Consider the following 15,739-nt stretch of genomic DNA (forward strand, 5'->3'; position numbering starts at 1 on the left):
TTGTACAATTGACTATTACTTCCTCTAGATCATGTGAATCATCATCCATTGGGATATAGTTCAACAGATGATATTCATCAGAATAGGCGTCACATATGCTATGATTAGATTTCCAGCCCACTGTTAAATCTTGCAGCTGATCATAAATATCATCTTTAGAGTCATTTTTTTCAACCTTTTCAGCAGCCTCTTCAACAGTTTCAATCTCTTTTTCTCGCAATGGAATCTCTACTTCCTTTGAATGTTCTTTCATCTTCTGGCCACTCTCCCCATGACTGGCTTCAGTGGTAAGAACATGTGCTTCTTCCAGTGGGATATGGTTCGAAAGATCATATTCATCAAAATAGGAGTGAGGCATGGCATAATAATTAGATTTCCAACCCATTGTTAGATCTTGAAGTTGATCATAAACATCATCTTCAAAGTCATCTCCATCATCCTTTGCATTTCCAGCCTTATTTGTCTTCTTCTCAAATCTTTCAAACTCTTGTCCACAATTTTCTTCCAAGGTAGTCCCTTCCTTTTCCTCTGAATGTTCTTTCACCATTTGGCTCTCCTCATTCGCTTCAGTGGTCAGAATATGTTTTTCCATAATTTCTTTTGAAATCAGATCTTGCACTTCTGCAGAGTCTTCTGTCAAAAGTAATGAGTAAGAATCCGTATCCATGCTCACGTACGTAGTCTTTTGGGTTTTCATTTATATGTACGTATGTTTCTTAGAAGAAAACTATAAATGTATGAATATAAGAACATTAATCTTTAAGGTGGTTATAGTTCAAGAGTGATCACATGTTTACCTTTTCCAATCTCTTTCTGATATGCAGGAGAAAATTTAGTAGGAAGATCATCGCAAGGTTGAAACTGAACTGAGTTCAGCTCCTCGTATGTTTGCTCTTGTAAATCACAATAAAACTTCTCATTCCCGGAATCCATTATCTTCTCAACCAGCTCTTCTGGGATGGGCCCTAGTTTGGCCCCATCCTTCTTCAGCTTTTTAAAAGATGACTCAGATGTCACACTTTCAACCTACAAATTAGAAAAGTTATTGCGCTCAATAAATCCAATGTTTGTGTGTATGTATATATGTATACATGGCAACAAATCAAATTTCATTCATGCATCACCTGCTTTCTCTTTTGGTTCGTGCTTGGAACCGTCTCAGAGATTATGAAGTCAGCAACTTCTTTGCTTGATCGAAATGTTCGTGAAGAACGTAAATCACAATAGTACTGAAAAATTATACATATAACAAATAAATGTTAATTGTCATATTATATATTATACATTTGAGAGAGAAATTAGAACTTAGGGTTTGATGATGATGATGTAATTTACCGTATCAGTTAGCCTTGTTCCTCGTTGTCTTCGTTGAATTCTCCACAGGCCGAGTCTTTCGTTTACATTTTGAGAGTCTCTAATACATTCAACATCACAGTCTTCAGGGAGACTTAAGAATACTACTTTCTCGCCCACCACAGCATTCTTTATTTTTCTACCTCGATGTTTTCTCTGATTTTTGACCCAATAGGGTTAGTAAGGAGAGATAATATATTCTTTTATGTAATATTTTGGGCCTGAAAAATTATTATTATTAATATTACATTTGGTAAAAGATCCATGGCTGATTAAGTAAAATATGATGAAACTAGTATAAATGAAATAATTTACCTCTTCAGGAACCATCATCATCATCATCATCTTGGGGTCTTTGTATAGGTTCCGAGAGTGTGGGTCTTGATGAAACATTACCAGGATCATTCTCTTTTAGCTTTTCTCGGCATTCAGCTATGAGTTCTTTAACTGATTTCTGCACATTTCGTATGAAAATTCAGTCGTCGTCACAACATTGGAAGGGTCATAACACAAGCTTTTTTCAAGATAAGGCATGTTTTTCTACTTACAGAGATCACTTGTCTGATGCTCTCTGCTAGATAATCTTCCATTTCACAAGGGTTCTGATTCTCTGCGTCTGATGAACTTGGTGTTCTTGTGTGAAAATCAAATCCATTACATGTACATACATATATACGCACACACACATTGGAGAGAAATTCGTACAAGGGAAGTATTTATACATAATTCATTCCTCTATTTCGTTTTATTTTCTATGTGCATGCACCATGGAGAGTCACTACATGGTTTTCGAATATTTTCATCATATTGATTTTTATCCTAATTTCTATTAAAATTCAGTATTAAATTCAATGGTATGCTAGGAAAAAGATTTTTGTCAGCAAAATAATGCTTTGCATAGAAAACTATTTTTTTTCATTATTCATCACTTGCTCTTATCCATAATTTTTTTTCTAGGGTAGAAAACTATCTAATCCAATGCAACATGTTTAAATTTGATTAATGAAGGGGAGTTATTGATTTGTTTAGCTATAGGGTTGTGCCCAAATCACATTGGGTAGGGTTAGATATCAACTTCAACATCCCAAGCCTAAACTATAACAAAGAAACTAAGTATGGATTTCAGACAATTGATGGTCTGTCTGGCCTAGTATGACCTAATTACATAGTTGATTGGGCCAAATGATACTCTATATAACTAAGTTAACCCTAAAAATAAAAATGCAAAAAGAAAAATTCCCTTCCCTCTTCAGAATTGGGCCTGACAAATATGTAACATATGTAACACCCCCTAAACCTAAATATCCACAAAAAAAATTCACATAATGCCTTCACATCTCGAATCAATTGAACAAGTACTTAATCTATCAAGTAACTCCTAACCCTACCTTAGAATCTCTTACGAAAACAGTGATGAACCTTTTGACTTTCAAGCGCTACTCCCGTCTTAGTGTATGAATTAATGCTTACAAGGTTTTTGCTCCTCGGATTCTTTGTCATATATAGCCGGCATGTTTCAACACCATTTTTCTACCATTTGGCTTCCTTCATTTCCCTTCTTTCCTCCCCTCTACTTTCTTTGATTCTCCTTTGCTGACAAAGGCAAAGATTTGCGGAGGAATATATATTAATGGTTGAAACTGAAATGAAGGGGGAGGAAGCCAAGTGCGTAGAAGATTTCGATAATAACAAAGGGAGTGAAAGAAGTGATTAGATTTAGATATATGACAAAAGCAACACATATAATATCATAGAAAAAATTGGGTGTGCATCAAGTCAGACAAAATGGTTTTTTGAGTCACCCATATGCTTAATCCGATCTTTGCATTTTTGCTCTTTTTTTTTTCCCTTTGATTGATCAAACTTTACTCAATTCAACAAGGTACTAGGTCATTCGGACAAACCTAAAACATTTTTGTTTGCCAATCTTCCCTCTCCTTCTGGACCAAGTCTTCCTTTATACAAGGGAGACAGAGTGCCTTCCACGAAAGGGAGAGTCAAGAAAAATGACTAAAATGCCCTTAATTCTCTTATCTTATTTATATCTTCTTTGTGTGTTTTCTCCATTGAGTTCCTCCGCATTTTCTTCATGCGCAATAGCAAAATCCAGCAGAATCCACCATGAACGACATAGCAATAGCCTTCTAACAAGTTCCACATCTAGCATTGGAGACACAAATTTCATACAATATCCATGTTGTTCAAAAGTGCCTAGGAAGCATTGAACACTTAGATTTTGCAATCAAAGCCTACCAGAGATTGTTTCTACTGGGGGAGATTTGCACAGAGGCTTCAAATTAAATCTTCCATTAGATCATTCTTCTATTGGCCTCGTCGTTCTACATGCATGGTTGAGAGAGGGGCGGAAGTGGAATGGTGGAAAGAGAGAGGGATTTGTTTTTACATGTTAGCAAGCTAAGGGTATATTTGGTCTGTCTTTCACTTTTTATTTTTATTTTTATTTTCCCTCTCTTTTTTCTTCCACCAATCAAACATTATTTTATTAATTAAAAATGAGTTAAGAGTTATTTTTACCCATCAACTTCATCTCAAAAGTTTATTGATCATCCTAAATTTAATTGTAAATCAATTCAGTCTCTTAACTTTAAAAATCCGATCATCCATATTATTTTCCTATTAAATGGGTCCACATTTAAATTTTTAATATTTTTATTATAAAATATTTAATAATGGGTTCCACAATTCATCTTTTATATTTTTTTATAATATAAAAAATATTACACTCTCCCCCCTCCAGTCTCTCTCTCCCTGCTCTCTCTCTCTCTCTCTCTCTCTCTCTCTCTACGCGCGCGCGCGCTACATTTTCTGTTCAGTCAATTCAGTCCAGAATGCCATTGGAGGACTGTGTATAGGAAAAGATAATTTCTTCGTAGAGGTGATGGGACAGACTTAGATCCTGATCAATGTCGACAGCAACATGGCGAATCCTGGTAATCTGCTCTCCTTGTTGATGCAGGGTGACTAAGTATATGAAGGAAGTGACTAAAGTAAAGTAAAACGGAAATATTTTGGCCTTTAGAAGTAAATTCATAAACCTCATCCATATAAAATGGGGAAAAAAGAAGGTTGTTTGAAAATTACACATGCATCTTGTCTACAAACGGAACTACTCTAAACGTGAATATGTACCCATCAACCCTCATAAATTGAAATCCATTAGCCTCATCCTCTCTCCTACTTCGAGTTGCTTTCTATATAAAATCGCTTTCTCTGATACTGGACATTTAGATTAATTGGTTAGAGGAGCTGGTCTCTCTTAGTTAGAAGTCTTTAGTCCGAGTCTTGAGGATGGAACAGTAATTAAATTTTTAATAGAGAATATGTCCCTAAATAGACTATACGCAATTTGAATCTAAAATCTAAAATATTGAAGCGAAAACAATCCCTGAGCTGTACAGTTTAAGACAAGTCATGGTGTGAAAAAATACACCCATTGTAGGTATGGCCAAACTAAAGCACTTCTGAGATGGGGAGTCGTTCGGCAGGGAATCTTATATATATATATATATATATATACACACACGCGTGTCTCTGAAATTAAGGCCCCTATCACGCGTGTCTTGGTAGCATCGTCCCTCATGTCCTCTGCTATCTTCAAACCATTGTTATTAAACTCACAACTCGACTCGCTTCACTCGTCGACTTTACGATTTTGCAACCAATTTTCGTCTCAAATCGCTAGTAAAATTGCTGATGATGCTGACTCGACCAAACTCATGAGAAAATCCAATAAACTCGTCTAAATCGTGCTTTCCCACCGCTTGAGGATGAGTTTAAATTGGTTCCAACATTCACAATAATTATTAACCAGCTGACCTGTTAAGCATCTTCAACAATTTTCACTGTTTTTTTTATCTATAATAACAACAGATGTAATGACCATAAATAAACAGGAGGAAAAAGCAAAATCCCAAAAAGATATAAGCAAGTGTCTTATAAAAAAATTATAGTAAATAAATTTAAAGTTCAAGCATAGGATACTAATAAAGGTAATTTTTACAAAATTTTGGTTTTAATTATATAATTGATTATAAAAGATCAATAATCTTAAAATTAATATGATTTGAATATTAAAGAAAAATTAAATCACCTAAGGTTAGAACAGGTGAAAAAAATGGGAACGGATATGATTGGATTAGAGTTCAAATTTTCTTGATATAATAAAAAATATTTTATATATATATATATTGATAAAATAAATAAATAAATATATACATATATAAATATTCTATTCCATTTTTTATCATTTGGCCTATCTTAAAATAATTTTTATAACATTTATTGATAATAATAAATTCTTACAAGTTTATATTTTGAGTTTATGATACAAGTTTATCATCTTATAATTACGAGTTCATTTAAAATTACAAGTTTGTCAACCTTGCTTCAAACAATTGTTAACCGATTTTGTAGTCTCCTGAGCCTTGTAAACAGCATAAAGGTTCCTCTGGCATGCGGGAGAGAGGGGAGGAGAGAAGGAGAGAGAGGGAGGGTGAGGGAGAGAGAGGCGAGGAGTGAATTGAAAAACAAAATATTTAAAATGAACTGTAGACCCACTATTAAATATTTTATAATAAAAATATTAAAAAATTTATATGTGAGATTCACTTAATTTGAAAATAACATCAAGTATGGATGATTGAATTTCTATGGTTAACTAATATAATTGATCCACAATTAAGTTGAAAGCATCCAAAAACTTTTTAATTAAAGTTGAAGGATAAAAATAATTTTAAACCTTTCAAAAATTTAAACGTTAAGCGACTTGCAATCGTAATTAGTATAATTTTTTTGAATGTAACTATCATTTTGGTGATCGGTATCAAGAAACAAAACGCAATTAATTAACCCTCAATGATAATAACAATATCATATAAGGCAATATTTATGAGTGCCGATTTTGTTCACACTTCTCTTATTTCCACTAAGATCGCCTCAATGGTAAATTTAAGACCTCAATTTCAATTTCTCAAAATACTGGCATGTTTCAATTGTTACTACAGACAATAAATAAGGAGGAGAATAAGAAAAAAGAGACATCAAAAGAATAAGACATTTGTCGAGATTCACTATTATATTCCGTCAGATAATAACATCGTTTGCTAACATCATTACGAAATTTATTGTCGTTAAAATATAACTATCCATGCATACATAATAAGGGAAAAATTAATCTGGAAGTTCTTAAAGTTTATGAGAAAAATTAATCTGCAAGGTCTTAAAGGGTTTCTTAATTTTAAATTAAGTCCTTATAATTTATAGTTTAATCCATTAAATATATTAATTTCTCAATGTTAAAATTACTAATGAATGATTAAATTTTTCAAATCAAAATACTTTTAAAATTTATAAAAAATTTGATTTAATACTTTTGCAGAAATATATATATATATATATATATTATTAAGATGAGATAAACTAATTGCATAAATTTTGAATTATAAAAATTATGCAATTAATTGTAAAGTTATATAGTATTTTAATAAAAATATAAAAATTCTGAATTTTATTTTAAAAAAATTCAAGAATTTTCACCTTCATAAATTAATAAATCTAACATATTAAATTATATAAAACAAATTACAAGGATCTAATGCAAAATTGAGAGAAATATCAAGAACTTATAGATTAATTTCCCCCATAATATATTTATAAACTACCCTAAAGCAAGTGGACTTTATATATTACCCTTTGTCTAAAGAGAGTTACAGTTCATATATTAAACATAGTGCGAGGTTTAAAATAAAAAAAAAATAAAAAAACTTCCAGGGTTGTGGTTTATAAATTTTAACTCATATCCAGGACATACATTGGGCCATGATGAGGCCCATGAACACATTTCATACCCATATATTGCAAGTTTCATACCACATTTTATAGACGATGCTCATCACTATCAAACATGATTATTTTATCAAAATTCAAATGTTAATTGATACTTCCCATGTCCTAATTTATAAAACAGTTTTAAATGAAACCATGCATACCAATACAATTTATTAAATATAATTTATAATCTTATTTTTTAAAATAAAAAATATAAACTTTCAAAAAATAGCATTCATTTAAAATGAAGATAATATTAAAAAAAATTTATTAATAAAATTTTATTTTCATCAAAGTGTCTTATATTTTAAAATCTTACATTTTTCATAAAAATACCTTATAAATTAAAATAGAGAGAATATATATTAAGATAATTATTGACTGGTGAGTTAAGCATGAGCGATATAGATGCACGCCTAACACACATATCATTCATATTAAACCAATATATTAATGTATAAGGGAAAACGTAACTTATGTTCTCTAAAATTTTTCTCTAGATTTTGTCTTTGAAATTTGATTTGAAATAATTTAATTCTTATAATTTTTTAATTCAATGCAACTCAAGTATTATAATTTCTTAACTCAATAAATTATAAGAATTAAGTTATATTAAGTCAAATTTTAGAAAATAAATTGATAGTTAAGACAAAATTTAAGAACAAAAAATTATATTATCCTTTAATATAAAATATCAAAACTTTAACTAGTCATATTATTTATAAGTCATAAACAATAATCACTGCATTGAATTAAATCTTTAATGAAGATGTAGAACACCTAACATATGTCTTGATATTATTAGGAAGGATGAGAACATAACGGGGTTCATGAGATTGCATATCTAGTTAGCAAGCTGCGATAAGAACAATGAGACCCCACTTATTATCATGAAATTTAAAACAAGCTAGTATTGACAAGAAGAAGACAATACATATGATGATTCAAGCTTACATAATCTTTCTGTTATTGATGAGGAACTCTTGAAGCTCCTCCATGCTTGTACACATTGGGATGTGATTAATCAGATCAACCGCGTCGTCATGGGCAGCACGATCAAGGGCAAGAGAAAGAGAATAAGATGAAAAAGAAGACGACGACCACCACGATGACGAAGAAGAAGAAGAAGAAGAAGAAGCAGTAGCATCATAAAGAGAAGGATGCTCGTGCTTCTTGTTATTTGCAGTGTCGTCGTCGTCGTCACACAGCATGGACATCAAAGCCTCAGCTGCCTCATCCTCAAGCTTCTTGTAAAGCTCAATAATATCCACACTATCATTTCCCCATATCCTCTCTTCCTCACGATTATTATCTTCTCCCACCATCTTCAACAACAAAGGCGACTTTCTCTTTCGACTTTCTGGGCAACTCTCGTACATTATAAAATGTATAATCTCATAGGTCGATCGTAGAACTCGCATTGATTTTCTGTGCCGATAATACTGCATCCAAAATTCACCATTTAGGGCGTATTTACAAACAAAAAACATTGCCTTCCTTTAATTCCTTAACTCAATAAATTACAAGAATTGAGTTGTATTGAATCAAAATTTAAGGACTGACTTAATAATTGAAAGAAAGTTTAAGGACTAAAAATTATATTGTAGGTGGAATCAAATGAATTAGTAAATTACCACATCTAATCTTCCAGTTTCACGATGACGACGCTCAATATTCCATCCCTCGAGTCTCTCCTTGATTGATAACACACGCTCTGTTGGGTTGATGACTGAGTCCAAATGGGGTAGCTGCGAAAAAGTTATCAAATTCATCTCAACATCTTAAGTAAATTTAACAAGTATAAATGTATAGATACATTATTTAAATAATTTTAACAATTTTTATATATATAATAATTAAAAAGTACCTTGTCCAGGTTTATCTTGTTGGTGATCTTTTCAGGAATTTCAAACGAAAATAAGAGTCCAGATCCAGTGTTTCTTTTAACTGGTTGTCTAATTAGTCCAGCCTTGAAGAAGCAGAAAAAAACTTTTATGAGATATGATTATATCATTTGAAGAATCTAACAAATTAGAAATCATAAACTTACAGAAACTGGTGCATCCCCAGGAGATTGGTTCTCTGTTACTTCAACTGATTGTGTTGGGGCTTTCTTGATCTGGGAAATTATTCTCTATTCATGTGAAATGAAATATTATCACCAGTAACAATTATTGCTCAAATCATTTCAAATTTTGATTCACTCTTTCTTGTTCAAATTCAAACAAATATATATTTTGAATGTTGAAAGAAATACAAATTTATAATAAATATTTTTATATTTTGAAACAGAAATATTTTATAAATAAAAGAATTCTAATCTCATTATTGTTAATATTAATTTCAGAATCAATTGATAGAAAATATAAAATTTATTAAGAAATACCACATTTTCACTCATTCTTTAAGCTGCGTAGGACCTGGTCCTGAACACTAAAAATAGTGGTAAGAAAAAAATTCAGCTTAAATTTTAGTAAATGAGAGAATTGTACAGTATAACAAGAATTTTACTTTTGAGAGATTGACACATGCTAATTAGTGAACCAATCAAGACACCAATTTAAAAATGAATAGTCAAAAGCGTGTGTCAATTGTGGTTAGAGCTAGGACTCTAGGGCAGTGAGAGTAACACACACTCATATCTAATTTCAACAAAACTATAATTATAAATATAAATATTTTAAAATTAAAATTATACAAACATTATGTATATATTATTTTTTCAAAAAAATATATTTTATATTTGAAATAGAAAATAAAATTGCTGTTTTCTAAATCATAATTTTTACATAATTTTTAATATAAAGAATAACTTTAATTAATTAAAATAGTTAAAATTTATAATCATAATTTAGAAAAATTCATATGAAAATATAGATCATCACTTTTTTGAGGGGTAAACTAGATCATATCACTTTTAAAAAAGTACAAATAAATGATAAAAGATAAATAAATAAATTCACTAAAAATTACCATAGATGCATTGTTGCTAAAAATATAACAAATAAAAAAATAACTTCCACTCTCGCATATTGAATTCCAAGCTTGACGGGACTTAATCCCTTGCCCACCTCCAAACTCCAATCATTCCTAATCAAATTCATATTTTAATTAAGGTTTTAAAAATTGCTTCAGTTATTGAATAAGACAAAACACTGGTTCAAGATTCAATTAGTCAAACGATGGTTGAATTGGTTAATATTAAATTAATACTTTTAAGTTATGTGATAAATATTTGATTGATAATAATATAATCTATTGTTGATGAATATATGATTGATATTATTCATAAATGATGCATTCTATTTAGAAATTAGAAATTAAGAAAGATGTCAAGAAAATGGTAAAGTAGTAGACACATTGAAGGGACATTTAAACTGAATTAAAAAGAGCAAATTGTAAAAAAATATAAATAAAAAATCAAATGTACCAAGAAATGTGCTTATATGTAGAAAAATAATTTTCAAGATGTAAAACAAACAAGCAACAAAAGTCACACAAAACAAGAAAAAAGAGAGAATATAAGGAGTTTTATTTTGTGTGCGCCCATCGTCTTCGATCTCCACAAGCCCGACACCGATGAGAAGAAACAGGAAGAATGACACTGTTATCTATAAAATGTGGAGTGAAGCGAACTTGAGGACAACTAGTGGTTTGAAGATCATTTTGTGAAAATTGTAGTTCATGGCTCAGAAATTTGAATAATAACAATTACAATTTAAATAAATAGTTTTTTTGGTTTTAAAATTTCTTTTTTTTAATAACAATTAGCCTGATTTTTATATGGGAATCGGTATGGCTTTATTGATTGTAGAAAAATGATTCCCTCAATGCTAGTCTTATGGGTAATATCAGTCAGAGTTGGTTAAACGTTTGATTTTTAAAATATTGATTTAACTTTCTCACTTTGAGACACTGACACAATGCCCATACTTATTTACTTTCCCTTTCACATTGGGTGTAAAATTGGAACTCTGCTAATTGTATGAAACTACATACCTATTTACATTTTCAAAAACTAAGGGTGGTATGCATCCTTTGGACAAAACATGATTTCGCCAGTAGTTAGACCAGTCATGAATGAAATGCTTCGTTAAACCAATGAAAGCATTAGGTTAATAGTTTACTAGTTCAATCAGTTGGGTTAAATTAGTTTTTGATATCATATTTTGTAAAACTTGTTAAGTTTATCTTGCAGCGGCAGAACTAGAAACAGTTGTCATCACAAAGGGACAATTGGGCCCAGTTGTCACTGCCTCTTTCAAATTAATTAATTGTACATTGCAAGAATGTGAATGTCAAAGCCGCATGTGAATTAAATATGGTATGATATGTGAGATATGATTGTTTTTAAATATTAACACAAAAGCAAATTATATAAACATTTTAATTTTAAATAACAAATTCCAAGTATTACAATAATAAATATTAAGTAGCTAAAATAAGCCTAACCAACAAGTGTTGGTTTTAGTGAGAGGAACTATAATTGTTTTTATGTGTGTGTTTGAATTAAAAAAATTATAATTGAGTTTATAACTCAATTAAAGTTAGTAAAATGAAGTTAGAAAAAAAGCCTATGACTGTAATGTAATTTATATTTGGATATTTTTTTTAAGTCAGTTGAATAAATTAAAATTTATTTGAATGATTTGATTTAAAAGTTAATTGAGATATATAATGAAACAAATGGACATGAATTTTCATTTATATATTTTTGTGACTAATTTGATATTTTTAGAAAAAAATATTAAAATTAAAATTACAATTTTTTAAAAAAAGTAGCAATAAAAAATACATTGATAAATAAAAAATATTAATTTTATAAAGGTATAATTAAATGATAAAATTAAAAATATTTAATTATGAAAATAAAAAATAATTAAATATATTTAAATATCCAATAGAACATATTATTGATATCCGAGTAATATGTAGAAATACAAGCAGGGAACTTTTTCTTTGGTTTTTTTTTTTAAAAAATTCACTAGTAAGAGTAGGAGGATTGGTCCACTGGGTCTTAGAATAACCTATGTTTAATCTTTATATCCAAATGTCACTTTTTAAAATTCTGTGGCCGTCCAGGGGCTGCAAATAATTTATCTATTGTAATTGTGCCCTTCCGAGAGAGAAATTTGACAGAAAACTTTTCAAAAAAATATATTAAATATCATCTATGTTCACCAATGCATGTTGAAAAAACTCCATCATCTAGCTTCACTTGAAACAGTCCTTTCCCCCAAAAGCTCTTCTCAACTTTTGTGCGTCCAAACAAAATTTTTATTTTACAATGAGCTTGTAATACTATCAACTGAGGTTTGGGGACCAAAACCTCAGTTTAAAGCTAATCCAAACACACCCATACAAGATTTTGGATTCAACCCCAAACCTCAGTTTAAAGCTAATCCAAACACACCCATACAAGATTTTGGATTCAAATTCATGTACATACAAAAAATGTTATAATAAATCTACTCCTAATTAGATTGGCCGTTCAATACTCAAATCTGTCTCAATATTACTCGATATCTAGTAATTATATTAAAAAAGCCTAATATGATTTTCGTATTGAGAATTGTTCAAATAGGATATCAAATACATATCCAAAATTCACTTGTAAGAAGAGAGCAGGGAAATTGTGTGGTGCCTCTTGCAGAAACACAGACAAAACTAGTGTGCAAAAATTTTGGTGTTGGCCAGGAAGATCCGTGTTCATTTATTTTCTTGAAAAACAGGTTTTCACTATAGGAAGGCACAAATTGAATCTAAACAAAGTTTTTTGTTAGATATCAAAATCAATATATTTAGGTAAAACTGTGAAATGATCTGAACTTGGCTTTTTGTTAAATCAATGAAAGTATATGAAAAATAAGTTAATTGTGGCGTGTTGGTCTGTCTACAAACAACGACAACGACAACTACACCTTAACCAAACTTCAGAAAGACAAAATTTAGAGAAATTGGATCCTTTTTTCTTTTCAGTGAAAACTAGATCCTTGTTATTTTCTCACGCAAATTGGGAAAACTAGCAAAGAGTTATCTCCGTCAAGAAATCTATGGTAGATAATAAAATACTTACATAGATCATGAATTTCAGAAATGTCGACAATTTTTTGTGTAGCTTCTGGCTCCTGTAGTCGATCATCGTTTCCTCCTCAATAGAATATGTCACTTGTTTTTTCTTTGGCTTTAATTGTAAGCTGGTAGAAATCAATAATGGAGGCGGAGGAAAAAAACGAGCTTACTTAAATACTACAAATTAGCTATTTGCTTTTAAAAGATTGCAAGTTTTGTGTAACATTTCCATCTCAATTCTTTTGGAAAAAATGACAATTAAAGACCCCATAAGACCATTAATTACAATTAGAGACTTGAATTATTGAAATCTCAAAAATGGACCATAATCCTTACTTGAAATTAAAAATATATATGAGTTTATAAAATTTCCTTGAGTAAATGTAGAAAACCCCTGATCAATCTCACTTAAAAAATCAAGAAAAGACACCACTAAAATTATTATTATGATTTAAAACTATTATTAATCATAGTTGGAAAAAACAGCATCCACACTTTAGAATGAGATTAACAATAGTTTTAACTTATAATAATAATTTTAGTAATCCCAACCCATAAAACTTTATATCTTAAATTTTTTAACCAAGATTAACAATAGTTTTCACCCATGATTATAATTTCAGCAGTGTCTTTTCTTTATTTTTCAAATGGTTTACCTATACATTGACAAGTATAAAAATCACAAGTGATTGCAAGCTTCATATTCAAAAGTAACTTTGTTAATTTTTTAAATGACTACCATATATTGACAGGTGTCTTATAAAAGTTTCATAAATGAACTTTATTTTTATATTGAGAAATAACCCATTCCCAAGTGTGGATCCATAATAATAATTTCATTGATGTTTTTTCTTAATTTTTTAAGTGAGACTTGAGGATAATTTTGTAAACTCATATGCCTTTTAAATTCCAAGTGAGGCCCATAATCCATTATTGATATTTCAATAATTTATGATCCTTAATTGTAATTAATGAACTTATGTGGTTGTTAATTGTCATTTTCCTCTTTTGTGTTTTTCGTTAAAACAAGAAGCCTTAAGCCATAAATTAGTCCCTACTTTTGACCCAATTTCTAGTTAAGTCCACATATGTTATTTGTTTTATGCAAAAAATAATAAATAAAAAATAAAAAATAAAAATCCTTAAGCCATAAACTCGACTGGATAAGATCGTAGGGATGACAAATCTTTCGCTAAGAATTTTTAGCACTGTTGCATTACTACTGAAGCAAGAACCAGCTTTTAGAGACAAGTTAAAATTGACTTTCGGTCGTTAAACAATTTATTTAAAAAATGAGACCGGTTACTTTTTTTAAATCAGTTTCTTTTTAAACAATTTAAAATATTAGAGCTAAACATGTTTTTTTTTAACTAGTGAATACTCATGGCTTGAACCGAAATTCACCAATAAAGCTAGTAGTCCACCAGCTAAGTTACGTATTCCTTTATAAACTTTTTTTTTATTTATTATACACCAATGTCCTTTTATTAAAAATAATCTTGTTAAAAACATGATTGAATATTAAATGTGGACACCTTCCAAACATGTCATCAACAAGAATGTATATAATATAAAAATTCTAACAATTAGAATTCATTCCTTATAATTCATACAATGCATGGGACCCAAATTGCTCAATTATAGTTTTGATATAATTATAAAGATTTTTTCTTCCTTATTCAATTTTGATGTTAAATAGCAAAAGAATTGTTTGTGTATAACAAGCCAGAGTTAATTGGCATGGACCTGTTTTACCTATTTACAATCCTGATTTAATTCAATTTTTCTTTTCCTTTTTCAATTTTGATAGTACTTTGCTAAATAATTGCTTACATTTTACAAGATAGAGCAGGCTGATATGGACTTATTTTGCTTGTTTATAATATTGGTGCAATCCTAAAATATTTTTTATACTTTCCTTTATAATTTTGATATTCGTTAGCTAAAGAATTGTTTATAGCTTACGTGGACTATGGTTCGCCCATTTACGATTTTGAATTAATCCTTAAAATGTGTGCTTTCTTTTACAATTTTGACATGCGAAAAAGCTATATACTTAACGTTATATGTTTAATTATGTATTTGTTTTTAATTGAATCAAAACATGTAAATTTTTTACTTGTTTTTTGTTTTGAAATAAATTCTTGTTATTAATATATAATTAACACATTAAAGTCTATTTATCTTGATTTAATTAGATGAAAGTATATTAAGTTTATAACATTCAGCATCTAAATCTTACCTTTAGATATTACCCCCCTAAATAGATTTGTTTACGCGTCACGATTGCTGGAGCTAATCGACACAGGCTTTGTTTTATTGATTTATAAATATCAATTTAATCCTTAAATTTTTTACTTCTTTTCACAATTTTAATGTTACTTAGCTAAAAAAGTTTTGCATAAGTCACATCCTAGATATTTGAAGAATTTAAAATATAATTGGCTTTAAAAAATTTAGCATTCTT

This window comes from Prosopis cineraria, unplaced genomic scaffold, assembly GCF_029017545.1.
Source record: "Prosopis cineraria cultivar Desert tree isolate PC_DT_omini unplaced genomic scaffold, ASM2901754v1 PC12, whole genome shotgun sequence".
NCBI classification, from domain to species: domain Eukaryota; kingdom Viridiplantae; phylum Streptophyta; class Magnoliopsida; order Fabales; family Fabaceae; genus Prosopis; species Prosopis cineraria.